The sequence below is a fragment of the Leptonychotes weddellii genome, chromosome 4, assembly GCF_054177405.1.
Source record: "Leptonychotes weddellii isolate Sample4059 chromosome 4, ASM5417740v2, whole genome shotgun sequence".
Lineage (NCBI taxonomy): Eukaryota > Metazoa > Chordata > Mammalia > Carnivora > Phocidae > Leptonychotes > Leptonychotes weddellii.
The window spans coordinates 70,546,348-70,546,663 of record NC_138372.1 but is presented as its reverse complement, the minus strand read 5'-3'; positions in this window follow the sequence as shown (position 1 = coordinate 70,546,663).

The window sequence follows — 316 nt, the reverse complement described above, 5'->3', positions numbered from 1 at the left end:
GCTAGTATCCAAAATCTATAAAGAACTTATCAAGCTCAACACTCAAAGAACAAATGATCCAATCAAGAAATGGGCAGAATACGTGAACAGACATTTTTCCAAAGAAGATATCCAAATGACCAACAGACACATGAAGAAGTGCTTAACATTGCTCGGCATCAGGGAAATACAAATCAAAACCTCAATGAGATACCACCTCACACCAGTCAGAATGGCTAAAATTAACAAGTCAGGAAATGACAGATGTTGGCGGGGATGCAGAGAAAGGGGAACCCTCCTACACTGTTGGTGGGAATGCAAGCTGGTGCAGCCAATC